This window comes from Oxyura jamaicensis, chromosome 7, assembly GCF_011077185.1.
Source record: "Oxyura jamaicensis isolate SHBP4307 breed ruddy duck chromosome 7, BPBGC_Ojam_1.0, whole genome shotgun sequence".
NCBI classification, from domain to species: domain Eukaryota; kingdom Metazoa; phylum Chordata; class Aves; order Anseriformes; family Anatidae; genus Oxyura; species Oxyura jamaicensis.
Window position 1 is genome coordinate 26,895,125 of NC_048899.1, and position 21,498 is coordinate 26,916,622.

The 21,498-nt window shown below is 35.8% G+C and overlaps 1 long non-coding RNA gene across 1 annotated transcript; it reads left to right on the top strand.

Moving 5' to 3' along the window:
• The first annotated feature begins 1,357 nt into the window (after positions 1–1,357).
• On the top strand, positions 1,358–21,498 carry LOC118170350. The gene is made up of 3 exons (XR_004752671.1): positions 1,358–1,489; positions 3,950–4,007; positions 21,408–21,498. It is a non-coding gene; the product is annotated as an uncharacterized LOC118170350 (long non-coding RNA).

Here is a 21,498-nt window from a genome sequence, read left to right on the forward strand (position 1 = left end):
GAATGTTAATCAATTACCTCAATCACTGCTGTAATTTTCTTGAGCAAGTGTAATTTGAAACTCTGAACATGATTCAAACAATCTCGGTGGAAAACAGAAAAGAAAATAATCTTTTTCACAGCAGAGCTGAAAAGCTGACTGCATCCCGAATGCACAGATGGGCTGAGCATAGAGGTGCCCTGGTGCTTTGCAGAAGGACTGGAAATAATGCCTTCCAGAAAGTTTTGGGACATTGTGCCAACCTCCTAGTATTTTTTTCAGAGAAGAGAGCGGACGGTGGTCAAGGACGCAGTCAGATACAGTCCTGAAATCACAGAGGATGACAACAACCTAACTTCTCACTCGTTGCTTGCTGTCATTTGTCAGGCGTGGCATTTTGGTTGCTCTTTAAAGAATCCTTAGCACAGAGCAGGGCTATCATGGCAGATACTGTGTGTCATCAGAAGAAAAGCAGAATGAAAGCAGCTTGCCCTTCAGTGCTTTCCTCCTCCTCTCCCTACTGCTGCAAAACTCTCAAAAATGTGAGCTGCATGACGGAGCACATCTGTCGCAATTTACTCCACCACACTGATGGGCTTCACTATGTGTCTGTGACTGCAACAAAAGCTGGATTCTAGGTTTTAAATCAAGGGCAATTGATTCCTTTCCTCAGTGGATTTAAAAAAATATAAAAATGATTTTGTCTCACTTGTGAGTGAGAATACAAGTCTCTTCTGTAGCATTACTCATCGATTGATCTCCAAGTGCTTTGTAAAGGAGGACAGTGTCAGTTCTTTTCGACAGATGGGGAAGTACAAGTCCCAGAGGCAATTGTCAGGGTAGTGATAAAGCAGGGAACTGAAATCACTGCCAGCCTATGTCCCGATCAGTAGTCAACCAGCACCCTCTACCCTGTTACTTTTAATTACTAAAATTACCTCCTAAAAAAGGAGGTTAGGTATTTCTGGGTGTCAGCTCCTCATGCACCTGCACAAGACCAGCTTTGTTGGCTGGCCCCATGCAGTAAAAATATTGGTGCCCACGAAATTTCCAGTTCACTGTTTATGACTCCAGAAGTTCCAAGATGGATTCCACAAATGTTTGCCCTATTTGTGATGTTCTGAACCATATATGTCAGGCTAGAGGTGGCATTTCACTGACACACTACTTTCTCAGCCCATTTCTAATCCCTGTTTAGTTATAGAAGCATACTGAAGGGTCTTGAAATGAACCTATCAATTTCAAACTTTAGAAACATTTGTTCCAAATAAGATTAATTACTGTGCCCAAACAGGCTAAATAATTAAAAAAGACATTGCATATGGACACAGACCACTTTAGGATAAATTAACTAATTTATGCCAATGTAATAACACAGTATTAATGTGCTCAGAGTGCAATGCTGCCAGGCAAGACGTCACATAGAAAAAGGCACAGTTCATCAGCAGGACTGACAATTTATCCTCTAGGACATGGAGATACTCCTTTAAAGGATCACTCTGTTCAAGAGGTAAGAAAATTGCAACCACTACATGCAATTCGTTTATGGATTATACTGGCTGGGCGCATCTTAGAGGAAAAACATATATGCAAATAGATTAGGACTTTGGAGATGATTCACATAAATGTCTTCTTTCCTATTCAGCTTAATTAACTTCAGAGTAGATGAATTCTTTTTGGTGTAGTGGAAAGAAAATGAAACCAGTGTCAAGAGAAAATCTCCTGAATGTAACTGCTTGGTATATCCCAATTTTGGATGCTGCAACAGCATAGAATTTTTGCTCATTAAATTTTAAAAGCTTTTTGACTTCCTAGAATTATAGCAGGGAGTTGTAAATGATGTATGAAATGAAATGTCCTTCCCTATACAAACAACATACAGTGGGAGAGCTTTGGAATTACTATTATTATGTACCATTTGCAGTAATACTTAGATCAGCCAGCCATTAAGATAAATAAATAAAAATACCCAACAAGACCAAGAATTTCAGTGAAAAGAAGAAAGGATGAAGATATTTTTAAGTACTCGGCTTATTTGTGGGGAAAATATGTAGTGAAATTTGTTTACTTAACTAAAACTTTTTCAGCAGCCTTGCCTCTTGCCCCTGGTTTCATATCCTGGTTTCTGTAGACAGAAATTCTTTCTGGGCAGAATGACTCTTATTTCTGGGTCAAAGTCCTCTTTTTATGGATTTCTGCATTCAGCAGGAGAAAAGGGTTTTACAAAGACATGCTCAGGCTGAATCCAAACAACTTCACCTGGACAGACTACCCTAACTTCAGTTTGAGCAGAATCACTGTTATTTTAATCACTATAGATGTATCTAAAGTTTTAAGTCTGATTTATGGTTTCCAGCTGACCTCACTGGTAAGGTCTTTCTCCAACTTGTTATTAAAAACTTATAATAACAACATTTTAATAGCCTTTAAAGAGCTTCCCTCAAGTACTACTATCTTGGCCATTTCCTCAGAGGAAAACTACTCATTATACAAATTTGCAATAATATGGTGAAGAAATACAGCAACATTATTAAAATCCAGACTACTAGCTCAGAGATTTCTCCTGGGCCTCAGGTTGCTATTTAAGCTAATTTTCATGTAAACAGCACCATGAAGATATTATACTACAAGTGGAAAAAAAAAATATCTGCAGAATGGAAACCATCTGAGTTACCATCCAAGTTTCAGTCTTGGTTCAGTTTTCATCACTTTCCCATTTCTTTTGTTTAAAATTACTTGAAAGCAGTGAAGTGTTTTTTTTTTTTTTCTTTTTTTTTTTTTTCCATCTATTCTATTCTATTCTATTCTATTCTATTCTATTCTATTCTATTCTATTCTATTCTATTCTATTCTATTCTATTCTATTCTATTCTATTCTATTCTATTCTACTCTACTCTACTCTAATCATTATTCTAAATGTCAATGATGCTTTAAGCAATGTGTCTAAGATATCATATGATTGTTCTCTAATCCTCTTTCTAGTGGATAAAATGTATGCAATAGTGTTTTGTTTTGGACTTTCAAAAATGCAATTCAGTCATACTGAATACACATACACATACACAGCCAACTGTGTGCCTCTTAGCCACTGGCTCACCTCTGCTTCTGTAAGTGCTAATACTCAACCAAGTTTTGCTAGACTGTTTTTGCTATGAAACCTTACTGAAAGTTTTCTGAGGCCCTTGTATGTCCATGAAGGACAAAATGTTCACATTATTAAAGACTCCACCATGCCCAGAGGCCACAGAGAATGGTTTATGATCAGAGGAGATAGGGGATTTGAATAACTTAGTGAAATTTCATTGAAATACTAAAACCTTTCACAGATGAGTACAGACAGCTTAGGATATGATATGTCGTGCAAAAACAGGCTTCAAAATCATTGCCTTGTGTAACTTACAAATATTGTGTAATGGTTCAGATGCCATTGGATTCTTATGCACGAGGCAGTTGATCTATAAAACATATGGCATTCTGAAATATTGATCTCTTCTGTGCCAGTGAGTAAGAGATATTAGTGTAGTATGGGATTCCATTTGTAACACTGGGATTAAAGGCAGGGAAGTGGAAAATTGGAATAGACCTGAATTCATATGAAGTGGAAAGTACAGCTGGCAGTATTACTAAAGCAGGAGAATAACAAATAAGTGGAAGTATTTTTTTTAAATCGTTTTTTAAATCATGGAACTGCTACTAAGGTAACAGAGTAGATATATCCAAATGAATGTTTTATATTAGGTAACTTTTATTTTTTGTAGTAACATAAAATCACAGTACAGTGACGGACAATCGAATCAGATAAAATAGAAAGTAATACCAAACAGAAACTATACAAACTTCCCTACAAAGTAAATACTAATCTAGATTGCAGAATAATATTTGATGTGTCTTTATACAGTGCCATAATGTACGTTTCAGATTAAAAAATACATATATTTATATATATATGATTTTTGATCAATTCTACAGGTTGTAACCTGTATCCTCATGGTAACCTGTATCCTCAGCTGGTCAGCTGGTTCACCTTGTGAGTATATTCTTCCTCTGCATAATGACACACATTTTTCCTCTTTTTTTTCCTTTCTTTCCCTAGTTAGTTTCCTATTGAGACTGATAACTTGTGTTTGACAATCACAACAGTTTTTAGAAGGTATTTACTCCTGATATGAAGATCTTGAAATGTGGAAATTCAATTAGCACATTGTATTTAAAAATAATTAAATAAATAATAAATAAATAAAAAAAGACTTATTTCTACAGAGATTTTGCTTGGTGTAACTTGAAACCAATGGTTCTTGCTGTACTTTTCTGTGATAGATTGAGACCTTTACTACATGGTATTTTCTCTCCATGAAGGCACTCTTACATTGTAATTAAGTTACTATTGATCTTTTAGGATGAGCAGATTGAGCTTCTTAAGTCTTTTATTATGAGCATTTTTCAGCCCTAAAATCACTTTAATGTTAAAGGTGTTCAAAGGTTACCTGAGCCTTGGTAAAATCTCTTCTGCATTGTACCTTACAGTAGTATTTTTCCCCTTCTGTAATATTGAAAATGGATCGCTTTATTTTTATTTATTTATTTATTTATTTCAGCTATTATCATTAATATGAAATAAAATGTCAGCTTGACACCATGGATGATGAAGTTTTTACATTGAGTCTAACTTTGTTCTATTGAAATTAACAGAGATTTTACCAATGGTTTGAAGAGCAGCAAAATTAAACCAATACTAAGAAGTTCTGAAACTCCCAGTTCAGACATATGCTTATTCTAAGGACCTGAGGGAAATGCAACAGGTCATATATGGTTTTATAGTAAGTGGTGTTAAGTGCTGACTTTTTAATGGAATGATTATGTTGGAAATCATATCATAGAATCACAGAATGGCTCAGGTTGGGAGATCATCTAGTTCCAACCCTCCCACCATGGAGACTCAAAGAACATGAGCTTCCATGCAGTCTTCAACCCTGACTCCTTGTTCAAAAGCCGCTGTATTAATGAAAAACATTCTCATGGTTTTAATTGGATTTGACCCTGGTTTTAAGAACTAAGTATCAGGACAGCTTAACAGACCACAAAGGACCTGGTATCTCAGGTGCCCCCTTATGTACTATATGGGTAAGCCAGGGTTATGTATCTCAGAGATATCAGGATTCAGTCTCTTTGTTGCTAGCAGTGGTGGAGGAAGTCAGTGGAGGTCCTTCTGAGTGAGTGTGTAGCTAAGCCCTGCAGTTTTCCATTTTTATAAACTAGCTTAGTTAAATGTTTTAGTGATAGGATTGGAGGAGCTGTCCATTCTAGACATGGCCTTTTCCCTATTTTTTAAAAAGTATACAAACAACAGAGCTGACTTTAGAGAGAGGATGTCAAAGGACCTGGAGCACTTGAGCAGTGTATATGTGACAGCTCTCAGTTCACACGTGTCTCTGAGCCTAGAGAAAGAGTTATTCTCTTGCATCTGGCTGGGGTTTATTTGCGATGCAAGCTTTCATAAGGAACAGTTTTGAATTTACTGCACAGCATATTGGGAAGCTAGAGCAGCTTGTCAAAGGGTGTGTGTATGTGCATATGTATGTATATGCTTGTGCATGTGTGGGTGCATGTCAGTGACTGGATTGAGGTGAGAAAGATAAATCACTTAAATATTAAGTATTGCAGAAGAGGCTTTTTTTTTTTTTAATATTATTATTATTATTTTTTTCCAGTAGCACTTTGAACTAGCAGGTGATGAAAGGGGTCTGGGGCTATAACCTGAGAAGCTCTGAGATGGGTGGGCTACAGTAGCAACTCTGGGAAAGACTCAGGCAGAGAATGTACCTGTAACCAAAGGAGGTTAGGGACAATACTGGGGAAAATGTGGCAGAATTTAGTTATGGTTTAGACACACAGGGAAAAGTTGGAGGTTAACTGCATAAGATTATGTGGGAAACAGTCATCAAACAAAATGGGACAAACATCAGACAAAAACTTGTTGTAGAGCACATCTTGCTTTCTGTACAGTTTTTAATAAATTCACATCTCCCATGATCCTTTTGAAACAGGTTTGAATCAGAACAAGGAAGCAAACCTCTTACAATTTCAATTTGGTTTTATTTACTTACTTTCTTTTGTTCAGATAATAAGCCATAATAACCTTGGCATATGTTGCCTCAGGAGGAATTAAGGATGAATTTTGACCAAGGTTGGCTCTTAGACTTATCCTACCATTTTAGGAATGATGGGGATAAAAATAACTATGTTCATTCCAAAGAAGTATTTAATGGGTGGCTTTCCCAACATATGCCTGGTGACAGGATGAGGGGGAATGGGCTAAAGTTGCGCCAGGGGAGGTTTAGGTTGGATATTAGGAAGAAATTCTTTACTGAACGGGTTGTTAGGCACTGGAATAGGCTGCCCAGGGAAGTGGTTGAGTCACCATCCCTGGAGGTCTTTAAAAGACGTTTAGATGTAGAGCTTAGGGATATGGTTTAGTGGAAGATTTGTTAGAGTTAGGTCAGAGGTTGGACTTGGTGATCTTGGAGGTCTCTTCCAACCTAGACTGTTCTGTGATTCTGTGATTCACATTCTGTGATATGAGCAAGGGATACACACCTAGAAAGAGGCCTGGAGCTTGACTGTGTAGCCACTAGGACTGTGTTTGGTTAACACCTTTATAATTTAACTAATACCTTGTTGAATTCAATTTCTTCCTTTGCAGAGCACCACATTTCAAAGTATACTTAGCCAGGCCATATTTAAAATAGGCTTTATTACTACAGCATTAATAATTTGGCATACAAACAGAAGGAATGAAATATAAATAAAGTGAAATATACTTAAATGAAAACCACTTTTACTTTATTTATTATTATAACTAATTATTATTTGCAGCAAAAATAATCAGTCATTGATAATTGTTATTGCTAAACCACATTATATAAAGATTCCACATTGTCAAGGTAATGTTGTCAGATTTTTAAAAATAAAGCCAAAATAATTAATCTTTTGGTTTGAAGAACTGTGAGTACATTTTGAAAAGGTTTTAAAGTGTTTTTGATATTTTGATATAAAATGTTTTTTTACTATTAGGTGGGTTTTTATCTAAATGGCACTGGCTGGTTTATAAACGAGTTTTCTCCCCATGTAAGAATTTCAATATATTTTGTGCTAACAAGCTTTTAAAGTTTATTAGTGTTTGTGTTTCTCTTATTGCTTTAATGGCTTTTGGAAATTTAGTGAAGGTTTTAGCAGATATAGAAAGTAACAAGTTAGAAATACATAGACTATGTGAGGTTACAGTGTTTGTTAATGTTATAAATACTCTTAAAACTAAAAGTGCAGCAAGCACTTTATAAGCAGTTTAATTTATAAGCAATTTAAATTGTTTATAATGTGTTAACAATTTGAGTTAACAACTACTACATTTGACTGTGACTGTGGGAAAAGCTCCATAAAGAGTCAATGGTTTGGAGCTTTGGAGCTCTTGCTTCAAAGCCTTATTTTCTGGATTTCAAATGCTATTTTTCCTGCTATTTTGCTGATTTTTCATGAAACCTTCTCCTCCCTACAAAGAATTACCACAGTCTTCTCATCCCCCTTCTCAATCCTTCAAGAACCTGAAAGTTGAACATTTTTGATGTTTCAGCCATAAATACTTCTGGTCTTTACGTACGCTATGTCATTTTCTTTCACGTTTTCTTTTAAAATGAACTTGGAATAGATGAACAAGTAGGGAAACGTACACATGAAAAATAATCCAACTCATATTCTTAAAGGAAAATAGACACTAACTGACAGTTCTTCTGCCTAACTGTGATGAGATAACAAGGTGGGGGAGAGATTGAATTTATGCAATTTAGGTAAATATTTATTGATTTAAATGTAAGCAAAAGCAAGGTGTGATGGCCAAACACCTGAGAATTTTTAACAATTGTCCCCAGGCAGAAGAACTAATAGAGATGGTGAAAACAAACAAACAAACAAAGAAATAAAATAAAAATAAATAAAAAAAAAAAAACAAAACCTTATCAAAGTGTGACTGAATTTCTACCTTTTGAAACAGTCACAGAATTATATTTCAAACCACAGCTTCCTCAAGAGCTGCAGCTAAGTCAGCTTTTTCCACCCCTTTGGGAAAGCCTACATAGTCAAAGTTGCACTTTATGCTGGGTGGAAGCAAGAAGAACAGCAAGTGGTAGGTGTCTCATGTAGCTGTCAGGAAGACACCTTCAGCCCCTGTACTTCAGTGAAGGAATTTCAATCGTTCCAGTTATCAGAAAAAAAGTGTGGTGAAGGCAAAACCCTCTTCATTCATGTTCTATCTTCTTGTGAGCTATAGACGATTGGTCCTGGTGATGTCTTTGAGCTGTAATGTGAGCAACCTATTCCTTTGTGGCTAATGTGCTGGCATGGAAGTTAAATCACTCATCCCATATCGTTATCATTTCTACTGTGCTGCAGTAATTATTATCTAGATAAGTAATAAGGGAGATGCTTCTGTTTGTGTGGCTGGGCTCAGACTGCTCAGGTTAGTGTACTGCTGGAAAATTTGTGTTTCCAAACCATCCAAGTTGAGCAGTGATAAATGCTGTTTGTGCGAGAATCCTGAACAGCCCCTTTCTGCATCTCTGACCTCACCACTGAGCAGAGACAACACATGCAGGAGGGGCAGAAGCACTGCCAGCTTCAAATTCAAATGCTTAGGAGAAAGGAAGGCATTTTCCCTCAGCCAAAGATGCAAAAAAAACTTGAAGTTGGCTACATTAGTCTGTAATCATCAGTCTGAAAAAGTTTATTGGTCTTTGAAAAGGGAAATGGGGGAAATGACAGAAGTCTTCAGGAGAAGAGGAAAGAAAGTAAATATAGTTACTAAGCCAAGTCTCTCTGTGCAGGAAGGGAGCTAATTTGTTATATTCAGGAATATTTGATACATTCATGTTATATTTAGGCAATAAGAAACTAGACTGAGGGAAGAAGAATTGAGGTATCAGGTTCAAAAAAATAGTTGCAAATTTCATTTGTCTTTCTAAAGACATTTAAACTTCTCCTGTGCATCTACACTATGGAGCCCCCAGCTGGGATTTGTGTTGAGGCTGTACCACATATTGACCAGACTGACTTCAGTCTGAGGACATTTCAGTAAGTCTACAATGAGTTTTAATTACTGTATTGAACATGCCTACCGAAGCTGAAAGACAGACGACCATGAAATTTACAATAACATTAGTGAAAAAATATTCAATTCTATCTAACGTATAATTGTTATGGTTTCAATATAAGCAGAAGAAAGATTAATGAAGGAAATCTGAGTGACTCAATTTAAGCAGAGATTAGTGATAGTATTGGTCTCTTCCCACCTTAAAATCTTTGAATTTGGACTCCATTAGAGGCCGTTCCAAAGTGCATTCAAGCCAGTGGAATGAATGTCTTTCACTTCATCTTTATGTTTTGAATGAATATGCCACCAAACAAAACCACCACAAAGGTAGCTGAGCTTTTGGAGGAGTTACTGCCTGAGATTTTATGAAAGCCACATGGCATATGGAAACAGCATATGGAAACTTGTTAACACTGAAAGGTAAGGAGAAAAGTGGCAATGAGTGATGAACTTCCTGGAAATATTTAAAAAGCTGAATCACAGTCATCTGCAGAATTCCTGATGGAACATATTGAGATTGATATGAAGTCAAGAGGTTTCCAAAGCTCTCCATCACCTGAATGATACCAGAGGGCTAGACACTAACCATATGTCAACTGCACATTGCAGAAAGATCTGCCTCTTGAGAAAAGAGGGTGTGAAATTAGCACAGCCTAGAAATGTGGAAAGCAAAGGATTGTCATGTAACCACACAAAGAAAACTACCCATAAATACTATATCAGCTAATGAGTTTTTCACACTGGTGGCTACAACAAGGGAAAGTTTTGCATTTTCATCTCAAACAGAATAAGAGGGATAGTTGAAAAAACATCTGTAAGATCAGCAGGGGTGAATTTGGCACCTCTGTGTGGAAAAGATACTTTTACTTCAGCAATTTATCATGGAATGGCAGATCTGAATCCAATAGTAATTAGTGTTTAATTGACTTTGCTGGAACATTCAATGCTTTGTACCTCCTCTAATTACGGAATATCCTTTGTGGATATGCATTTTCATCAAAGCTGATTTTTTTCCAAGAATATTGTCTATATTAGAATGGCTTGAGTTCTTATGTTACAACTGATGGACTAGTTTAGGAGTCAGCCTTGGCATCATCACTCATAAAATAATAAACAAACAATAGCCTCTTTCATCTTAGTAAATCCCAAAGTTCTGTACAAAATAAATAATAATTAAACAGATGAACATTTAATTAAAGTGTCTACATCAAAGAAGATGCATATCGCATTAAAAATATATTTAGCTTCAAAACATCCCCAGCATCTTAGCCGTTGCTTATCAGGTTCAACCACATACAATGATGAAAGAGTTGTCTGATTTCTCAGCCTTTGTAATTAGTGATTCTCTTCCAATTACCTTCAAATCTGGCAGTCTGTGTTACTATTATCCTAACTGTAACTCTCCTTATGATGTTGCATTGCTGTGGCATTTCACTTCTATGATTTGTCTCTTGAGGCCTATTGAATCCAATGGGAATCTTTCCAGTTACTTCAACATTTGTTGGATTAGAATCACAGTAAAATGTAGATTGTTTCTTTATGTCTGCTTCATTTGCCTGCATAGGGTACACTCTCTCGTTAACACTAGTGTGTGGTGTCTGTTCATTTTCAGTTTCTGTTTGGATGAAGCCAAAAGTACACATTCTTGCATGAGGCAGTAAAAATGTCAGGCTTCAGCATTATCCAGAATAATGAGAAGCAGATGATTTTACATGAGGTAGTTCATGATCAGCCAACATGTGGAAAAGCCAGCTGTGGAGAAAAAAAGGATTGTCCCCAGTGGATTTTTCCATACATACCCTTGAAATTTGTTGATGTGGTTTCTGAATTTTGAAAGTTTCATAGATCTTCCCACTACACTAGAGCATGAAATTTGCGGCTGTCAATACTGTGGGGACTGGCAAAATTAGTTACTTCCACATGGTACCACTTTTCTGTATATCTGTATACATGGATATCTGCATAGGCTCCCCTGTTCTGCTATCCCAACGTGGTTTGTGGGTTGGTTTAGTGAATCTCATTTCCTGCTTGTAGGTTTTTTTTTGTTGTTGTTGGTTTTTGCTTTTTACATTTTTCCCTTGAAAATGGTTTCTGTGACTGGGGTCTAGCACAGGTGTAATTGCTTTGGTTGGAATAGAGTTAATTTTCTTCATAGTGGCTCATTTGATGCTGTTTTGGATTTTTGATGAAGATATTGCTGATAACACACTGATGTTTTAGTTGTTGCAGAGCAGTGTTTACACAGAGCCAAATAATTTTCTACTTCTTGTGCTGCCCTACCAGTGAGAAGGCTGTGGGTGCACAGAAAACTGGGGGAGGACTCTGCAAGGACAGCTGACCCAAACTCACCAAAGGAATGTCCCATACCACGTGGTGTCATGCTCAGCAATAAAAGCTGGGGTAAGGAAGGAGGTGGGGGGGGGGGGGGGGGGGGGTGGGGGGGGTTTTTTTAGGGAAGGGGAAAAATATTAACAAAAAAAAAAAAAAACACTATAACCCCCCGGGGTAAATAACCCCCTTTTTTTTTTTTTTTTTTTTTTAAACCCCTAAAAAATACCATACAAAACAAATACTGATCAAGATGATCAGATATCTGGAATTATATATGAACAACTCTGCAGATTATCTCCTCCTGGCCCTTGTAAAGAATCAATGCCTGCAGTTACAAACAGGTCTATCAGAAACAACAACAACAGTAGAAACACCTATTCTTTCCGAAGTAACTGATTCAGTTTCTAAGCAATTGCCTAGAAATCACTTCAGGCAAATAAGAATGAGATTGATAATTATGCCTTATTTCATTTTGGAAGTGGTGTGAATGTGTGCCATAAAAACAAGGGACAATTGTTGCATGTAGAGCCAAGGCAAAGTCATGGAGAGTCTGTTACAGTTCCTCCTTTACTGTTATACTTAGATCAATGATTCTAAAAAGTTTTCAGAAGTAGCTTTACCTGTGCCATGGGATCATATATTTCTGCATTTTATGTGTATTCTTTAGTCTTTAATAAATTTGTGCTCTCCTTCAAAGATAAAGAGCTTTACAACTTCAGCAAATGTTAGTCCCCTTTCTTGTAACTGTTCTGTCCCAGTGGACTGAAGTTCACATAATTTTAAGATGAAGTCACAGCTATAAATCAGGTATAATTCAAATTCAACTTTAGCTACACACTTTCTCCCCACCAACCTGCTCAGCACATGATGACAATCTTTAAGAGGTGGTATTTTAGACAAAAGGCAAACTGTTCTCAGAGGCAGAGAAAGTACCATCACTTATTTTCTTCTCTGTGTAGGTTTCTTTTTCTAAACCACCTGCACCAAGCCCAATTTATTAATGTTCAGCAAACAGTTTTACCAGCACTCACTGTCTGGCTGCACAAAGCCTTTCCCTGTCATGCTGACCTATCCTAAAGCTGCAGTGTTATGTTAGCCTCAGAGAAACCCCTAGGAGCCGAAGTAGCTGTAATTAAAGGTTTTCAGTTACAGGGCTGTCAAATCATTTTGTGTATCTGTTTTGGCAAGTGCTTCAAATCCTACAGCATTATTAAATAGACCATCTGTTAGCCTTCATTAGGCTCTCACTCATCAACAGCACTATTAAATATAACTAAGGATGTTAAAGGAAACCTTGACATGTGGGCTTTCAATTGGAACAGTGATCAATATTAATAACAAAACTATTTCACCTGGATTTATTATTAATAGAAAGTTAAATACAGCATAAATATGGATGTTTTGCCCTACAACACACCTTTAATATGACTAATCTACATGATATAGTGAAGCTCAACTTTATTACTGTCAATATCTGTAATGGTGAAGGTACCTAAAGAGCTCCATGGTATTGGCACTGTTCTGAAAACATGTGAAAGACTGATCATCACCTTCTTTGTTAAATGACAGGGAAGATGGAACCATGGTCCCAAACACAAAATGTATTATAGAAAAAGAGCTACAATTATGAAATATCCAGTGGACTCGGGGACTGGCTTATTGCCTTTTTCTTTGCAACACTATCATTTTGTAAGATAAGGAATAATATAATCCTTGGTTGTTTCATGTCTACATTAAAACAAGCTCCCAAAGCACTCCTTAGACACAATGTTTGCTAGAGCCTTTTACTCTTCTCACGGTTTACCTTTGGCCTCTAACCATTTGTCTTATGACTGTTATTAAAGCATTGGGGTATTCACTGATTCCTTAGTAATCCAGTTGAAGGATGTTAAAACAATTCCTTCACAAGGCTCATACGCATCACTCCCATTATACAGTTATTATGATCCCTGATTTTTTTCCTTTCCTCTGAAGAAAGACATGGTCTTATCTTTTCACTTTTTATGTAAGTATAGCTAGTTCTTTCCAAATATTTACAATATTTTCTGTGTTCCTCTATAGAACTGCATTTTATATATTTCATACCACTTCCATCAAGGTAATTTTGAATACAAACCCCATCTTTCCATTTTCTTGTAGCCATAGTCAAAATGACATTTTACCCCAGGTCTAACAAGTGGTTTTGTTTGTTTGTTTGTTTTTCTTAATTTATCACCCAAACCATTAGACAAATTATTGAATGGTATGGGAATCAAAAAATGCAACTGAGTAACTCCATCTGATGTATCCTTCCAGCTCAGTTCTGAGAAACTAATTGGCCTTCAGAATGATAACTGAAAACCAGTACTGTTCCAGTACATTGCTGGAATCTGATTGTAGTTTGATACAGACAATACACTCCTAGAGAGCTATAGTCATAACCAAAAGCCTTACCGAAATAACGGTACATCACTTTCCCTTTCTTCTCTCCTGTGTAAGAGACCATTTGTATCTGTGCAGAAGAGCAATAGTTTGGTTTATAAGAGAACCTGGATGCTTCATCTAGGCAGTTGCTTTAGTAGGAACTGGATGGTACAACAGTATTCATAAACTTGTCAGACATCATCTTAACTTCTCCATCTTTCTGGAATAACTGAGTTGCACCAACCAATTTCTAGTCCTCAAAATTCAGTTCCTGAAAACATCTTTTTTTTTTTTTTTTTTTTTAATGAGTCATTTCTGATTTTCATTTTCTATCTAAAAAAGCCATAATGAAGGCAGACTCAGATATTCTAGAAGGAAATTCTACCTCAGGCCAAAGATCAAAATACTGAAAAGATACCTAGACCAGCTGAGGAACTGGTATCAGAACATTTTTATTCTGGGACTGGTTTCAATCACTTTTACTGTGTCTGCTACATGCTAGAATTTTATAGTCACATTAATATATCAGTATCTAGCAAAAAAAATATATATATATTCCCCAGAACATCACTATAACCAAGACAAGTTTTTCCTTTGTGCTGAACTGATCACATCAAAGAAAATTCCAAATATGTATTTTTTATTATTATTATTTTTATTTTATAACAGAATTTTTGTGAGTGATATGTTGTTGGTTTACATTGCTAAAGCTCTGACCACAATAATTGATTGGAATTCTAAGTACATATGGCCAGATGCTCAGCTGAATTCCCCAAACCACATGTCAGCCTGGTCTGCTATTTTGCCTGATTTCCTTAATACTGAAAACAAATGAAGTGAACAGAGTTCAGTTCAATTGCTGCTTTTCACAATTCTTTCTGAAAGCTCTCCAGACATAATTTGAGCCTTTGTATTTCATAGATTACTTGTTTTTTATTTTACGTTAATTTATCCTTCCATGAGTAAAAAATGATCAGTTTCCTTCATGCTGCTATTAAAACAACAAAACAAACAAACAAAAAGGGGAAAAAAAAAGAACAGACACAAACCAAGGTTTGCTATTTGCAGAGAAAAAGAGATATTTATAGATGGTTTAAATTGCATTAAGTATATGTGATTATGTATTTCAGAATCTGCATAACTGGTACCCAATATTTCGATAGGACAGGTATAGGAAAGAGGTTTTACAACTCAGTATGTTCTTGAATACATCCTGAAAAGAGCAGCAGAGAAAAAAAATGAATCGTTTTTCTTACCTAAATCTTTTTGAGAACTGTGATTCTCCAGGTTCACACATCAACTCCAAAGTTGTTTATATATAGGTGTAACTCTAGTCAAATCAATGCAGTTAGTTTACAGCATTTGAGATTTTGTCACGTGTAACCAAACACAACCAATTAGATAATTGAGATGTATTTTCAAGTCTTAAACTCCTTTACCAATTTCAGTGATTCATTTCAGTGCATCACAATACATCTACTATAAAAGTAAACAATAAGCTGCAGCACCATCAGCCAGTGGAATATCTGGGAGATTAGCCAAGTAAGAAGCCCACTGGAAGGCAAAGAGTCATAAAGCATTTTTCAACTATCAACGAATGATCAATGAATTTATTCTGTCCTATAGTTAGCTGTGATGTTCAACTGATATGATATTGTTTGGCATCAATGTATCATGCTGCTCTAAGACATCTCTGCTGCGACTTTCACTCATATGAGATTTCCAGGGTTAATAACCCTGGACCGGTCTAGTAGAAAGTCCTAGATGAAGATTGAAGTAGAGTATTTTCATTGGTAGAAATGTTTTCCAAAGAAATTAAGTCACTGTTGTTGTTTTTGTTGCAGAGACAAATAGTACATATGGGAGTACAGCAAGCTACTCAAAAGGGAGATAAATTCAGCCCAAATAAGCCAAAATAATGAGTCAGTAGGAGAACTGGAAACAAGGGTTTTTACTATGGTTGTGGAATGGTAGCACATGGAAGAAATTAAAACTGGTTCAGTCGTGCACTTTAACTGTGTCACTTAAAGATGATATAAATGTAATTTCTCAGTGAAAGGGAAGACTGTTCTTCCTCCCCAGGCAAGGGCACAGATTTCTGTTGTTTGTTGTGCTGGCATAATGTTTTTGTGACACATGCTGGATTGACTCAAAGACTGATTTGTCTGAAAGTTAATTTTGTTTGTTTGTTTTAGTTGGATCAGTTTTCTGAATTACTGAATGACTTACAGATGCTGATGTCCTCACAGAAAGAGAAAGAATCAACAGCAAGAGTTGGCAGCAATATCTTATAATAACAGTCATATTTTATTTTTATTTTTATTTTTATTTAATCTGTGCTTAATGACACTCTTGGAGATCAATATCACCCTGTATTGCTGGATGTTCTTGTAAGGTTGTTCTAATCACTTTTAAAATACTTCAGAACCGATCTGTGTAGGTACAAATGGATCAACTTCATTATGAATTTCAGGTGAGAAAAGAGCAACTGTTTTATTTAGAAAGAAATCTCTCAAGTTTCAGGAAAAACGGATGTCTTATATTGGAAGTTACACAGAAATTTCATTTCTGCTGAGACTTCTTGAGATGTTCCATATATTTGCTTTGAGAGACTTGATCATTTCTTAATAACTGAAAACAAACAAAGAAAGAAGCCCCTGAACATAATTAAATCAATCCTAATTGTTTGCATAGCATTTAGACTCCTCATATATCCACCATAAAAAAACAAGTACTGGAGCATCTATTTACACAGTATTGACCTTCACACAATACTGCTTGTGGCTTGGCATATTCAATGAAGGTTGTGACTTTTCCATATTTCCATATCCACTTTTTGCTCCACATTAACTAAACGAAAACTACAGTTGGAAAGACATGGCTTTACTGTGACTCCAAAAAGCAGGGACTGATGGCCCTGCAAGTCCATAGTGTGCAAATTCAAGTTCTTTACCTTTTATGAGAAAGTAAAAAGTAATAATGGAGTTCTGGTTTTGTTCATCTAATCACTGAATTCCAAACTAACAGATTCTCTTGGGCCTGAAAAACTGGGCCAGAAGTACCATGAGACTAGATGGTCTCCTGGTATTTTTACATGGAACAAGGGCATGTTAATAATAGCAAAAATGAAAAATAATTAAAAATAGGAGGCCTGATTCTCACTTCATCAGAACTTCCTTCTGTATATTGGTGGAAGAGACTTGTTTATCATAGGACCAGGTCCAAATTAGCATTTTTTTTTCAAAACAAGTTAAAGACATTTTTAACTCTTAACAAAAACTCACCTCCTTTTTACTTCTAAACTGATTTCCATTTGCTAGTGAATTATAACTGAAATAATTCTGTACTGGCTAGATAAATAGTTTCCTGAGGTTGTGCTGGTAGGTAGGGGTGAATAAATTAAATGACTCAGTTGTTCTCTTCTGTCTTCATTCTGCAACTGTTCTGAGCCAGTGCAATGTTTCTATGACCTTCACTGCAGGATTAATGGTAGTTATTTCCTCTATTGGTGCAAAGCAATTATGCATGCCATCTTGCTTTGAGATGGTTTAAATGAAAGTTCCACTAGAAATGTTAACCTTCACCTGTCATAATGCTATTATGTTATCTTGGGCTAATGGTGAAAAGAAGTCATGATTTCATTTTATTTAAATTTCAGCTGGGTATTTGACCATAAAATTATTTATAAAAAGAAACACAATAAAGACGGTAGATCAAGAGTTCAGCAGTGAAAAAGAAAAGTGTTGTGTTATTGTCTGGAATGTCATTATAGAAAAGGCTTTAGTGTAAACCAGAATGGATGAAGCTTGGGCACTCAAAAGGTTCTATAGAAGCAAAGGGGCTGACTGCATTTTTGTCCTTTGAAAATTCTAGTATTTGTCTGTTTTATTCTCATAATTTTAGTAAATACTAACAATAATGTCTGACACAGTACCACATTTAAAGTTTTTAATCAAAACATCTATCCTCAAATAAAAAGTAGTTACTAGCCTAAGATTGAATAAGACCTTTCACAGGGGACATTTTTTTGTGGTTATTTCGTATTCTTATGTTCTTTATAAGCACTGTTTTGATGAAAAATAAAGGCTACATAGTATAGATTCTTCATGAGTAGACTTAGAATGGTAATGTTGCCTCTGATCTTTTGCATGTATGCATGAATGTGTAAGAGAAGTATAAAAATATGTAAATTAGAACATGTGGGTTGAAGTGAAAGTGAGTTTTTGTTTGAATATATATGTCAAATAAGTTGTTTGGGATTTTTTTTTTTTTTATTTTTATTTTTTTTATTGTAGCTCTTTGAGGATGTATGGAGAATAAGATATTATTTTAGCAGAAACAGGCTCCAGAGACAAGCATTATGTGACTGGTGTTAAGATTCTTGCTTTAAATCCCTAAAGCAGTGTTTGTTCTGCGATATAGAAATCTATAGGGAACTGTTCTAGGAATATATAGAGAAAAATACCATCATCCACCTGATTTCTGTCATATCTCCAGTAACTTTAGCTTCCCTACAGAGGCAACACTCTTTCATGAAAAAGAAATGGGAATGGAGTCATTGAAATCTATCTTTCTGTCTTCTAATAGAAGTCATTTCTCTGTGCCTTTCATTCTCCTTTTATAATTTGCCTTGTAGATTTTTTAGACTAGAAACTCTTCAGAAGGAGGGTTCCTCACCCAGTATGTGTACAATACTAGATCTGTGGAGCTTCTCTTTTGGCTGGGAGATAAAAACTGTGCTTCCTAAAGCCAAAATCTATCCAGATTCATTTAGTTCTCAAGAAGACCCATACTTGGAAAGGAATGTGAAATGTGTATTTTTCTTCTCAGATGTTCTTTTTCAGCATTTATTTATTTATTTATTTATGGTCATTTTTTCTTAATTTATTTTAGAATCTATGGAGGCTGGAAGTACATAGCGGTCAGTGTATATAAACACAGAAAACCAAATCCAACTGTACTAGTCAGGGAGGGACTGCACCATGACAAACTTGTTCCATTATTACTGACCCCAGCCAATGTGCCAATCTATCAAATCCTTCTGAGAAACCTGCAGAAACATAATCCTGTAGTCAAGAAAAGTGTAAGGGGATAAATATTTCAGTACTAGAAATGGACACTGCTTCATGGAAGTTTTGGAAGATCTTCTCTTTAGCAACTAAGATCTCAATATGTTTTCCAAAATGTATGAATACTAGTCCTTACCTTTGGGATTTTTTTTCAGAACTTTCAGTCAAATATGATCACAACATTTAATCATCATGATTTTCTATTAATTTCTTTGCACTCAGGATCCACATATTTTTAATTTTTGTGATTTGTTTAGGTGGTACTCTCAATGGAATTATTTTTTTTCCTCTCTTTTACTATGAGGATAAGAACAATGTGAACGTAGTAAACATATCAGTGAGACTTCCCACAGGATAACTATTAATAACTATAAAATACTTGGGTCAAGTACGAGGTGCACTCAAACTAGGAAACATGTAGACAGTTAAATTGCATCTTGGCATCTATGTGGAATACCTTGTACCATTATAATCACATTATCAAGGTGAAAGATGGGCAAGTATGAAACAGTCATTGAAATGAACAGCATGAAGTGTAGTATTTACAAAGGAATATATTATATTTGTTTCAACTGACGTTGAAAAGGGCATGTGGAATTACTATGTTGTATCCTTTAATATCTTCCAGTTGTAAAGGATCTTTCATTTAATGTCATCTCAGCAGGAGTTTAGCAAACATGTAACTGGCTTTTTTAATGAGGTCATTTTAGGAAGATAGTTCTGCTCTTATTCTCATTTCCATTCCATATTTCCTTTCTTGATACTTCTTGCCATATTTTCATGAGGTTTTAGAGAGAATTCTGTTCTGTCAGCCTTACCTTTTCATGTCTAATCTTTACATCATTTGTGACATTAGAAATATAAGCACTTAAGATGAAATTCAAGGTATCATTTAAATGGAGCATACAGTCTTTCACTGAACTTTTCTGCTGTTGTATTTCAGATATGGTGATGAGGTAATATGGCTGTTTCCCAGTTCTACAATAAGAGTAATCGAGACATTTACCAGTTATATATCAGTTCTGTATAAAATTTCAGTAACAAGTGTGAAAGAGGATGAAATGATGTTTTTTTTGACCATATTTCTACACTGAGCAAAAAAAAAAAAAAAAAAAATCGAAATCTGTGCAAATGAAATACAACTTGCTTGCCTCAAAGATTTTATTAATTAAAATTACAACACAGATAAAGGGAATACTACTCATGTTTTAATGGAAAAGTTAAAGTTACAGACAGATCAAATGAGTTGCCTGGGGTCACGTAGAGAGATTACTGGGGACCTGGGATTTGACTCAAAAATCAGAATTTTCAGGCACCATGTTACTGCAAAACCATTTGGCCTCTTAATCCATCATTCAGGTTGTCACCTGTTTCCAATGAATATTCTCTTCGTGAAGAGACTGAAACCAAGTAAAACATGTCAGTTTCTAGTGTCTTCTGAAACTGTGTGAAAAATCAATAGATTCATATTTCTTTTTCATTTACAAAATTCAATCCTATATGGATGAAACTAAGATGAAGGGACAAGTGAAAACTCTTGGAATGCATGTGACTTGGTTTGAATTCTTCAGATTGAGAGATGGCAGCATTTGACAGCAGTAAGGATACTAGTTGAGCTGAGACTGAGGGAATGAAGCAATGCCCTTAAACTAGATCCATCAAATAAAGATCTTTAACCCAATGAGCAAATCCAGTTTACAGGAGCAAAACATACGAATGGATTATAGACTTGGATAATGTATGCAAACTGATACATTTATTGCAGGGTATAGCTCTGACTATTTCTATGCTATTCTCAGGTGAGAAATAAGGACATGTAGTAAAGTTAGTTAGGACTTGCTTCCTGATTCATCATACTCAGAATTATTAGGCAGATAATTACAATTTTTTTCAATTTCTCACAATGAGGAGATATGATCAATTCAACACTTCCTAGAGTCACCCTAGTAGAGTAGAAACAGTACTTGTCTATTCTACACTGAAGAAAAATCACTAGCTCCTTTGTTTCAAGAAGGAAGGAAGAGTGCGAGAGGAAGAGTGCGAGATGAGTAGTCACTTGCTTTATACTTTGTCACTGTCTCTCCTGTAGACTGCTTGCTTAACAAGATGAAAGACAACTGTATGCTGTAGGTTTCTCTAGCTGAAAGAGGGAAAAAAAAAAAGCACCTCTAGCCTGTGATAAATATTTAGCTACTGTTTATAAAATGGTTTATGATTTTCTCCTGAAAAACATTCTAGAGGGGTCCTTCAGTGCTACCACAATGCAAATTAAATAAGGCAATGGTTAATATTTAGTTAAGTTACCACCTGGTGAAGCATCAACTTCCCACTCCCTGTATTACTCTGACACTGTAACAGCAACATTAAAGTACATGCATGTTACACATACCTGGGAGAGTGCTTCTAAAAATCAGCACTGTATGCAAGACTGGATAACTCATGTCTCAGCCTAAAGCCTGCCTTTTCTCAATGATTTCTGTTACAGGTTCATACATACAGAGATGGGCTCCTGACATTTTCACTGGCTCCCCTGCTGCTGTCTTGCTCCTCAGGTACTGAAACAAGCAAATGAATCT